The following is a 513-nucleotide window of genomic DNA, read 5'->3' as shown; positions in this document are numbered from 1 at the left end:
TCGGGGCTTAGCTGTCACAAATTCAGTATGCGTTCGAGTTTACTGCCGATAATTTGTTGGTGGCGTTAAAATAAAATTAATAGTCAACGGTCTTTTACAGCTTAGGCTCCTAAAATTCCGTACCACCGTTAACAAAACACCTGAAAGCGAAGTGAATGTGTAAAGTGAAGCTATCGGATTGCATGAGATGGGTGTTGCAGTAGATTCCAACAGGTATTTCTGCAATATACTCTTTCTAGAACTAATTCGGTTTAAATGGCAGACACAAATGTGTATAATTGAATATTTCGTTTGTGACGTTGATCTTGAAAGGAATGTACTGCGCCCCATATTTCCCTTAGTACAACATGCGGAATAACACAGTATATCCACACTAAGAAGGGAGAAACATTTCGTCCAATTCGGAAAAGAGGGAAGTATTACCCCTTGGAGCAGAAATATTTACATCAGTTGTAGCATTATTGAGTAAAACTGTATGGATAGATCAATTGAAGAACCAAAATTTAACAACAG

The sequence above is a fragment of the Opisthorchis viverrini genome (assembly GCF_000715545.1).
Source record: "Opisthorchis viverrini unplaced genomic scaffold opera_v5_12, whole genome shotgun sequence".
In the NCBI taxonomy this organism is placed as follows: domain Eukaryota; kingdom Metazoa; phylum Platyhelminthes; class Trematoda; order Opisthorchiida; family Opisthorchiidae; genus Opisthorchis; species Opisthorchis viverrini.
This window is presented reverse-complemented; position numbering follows the sequence as displayed.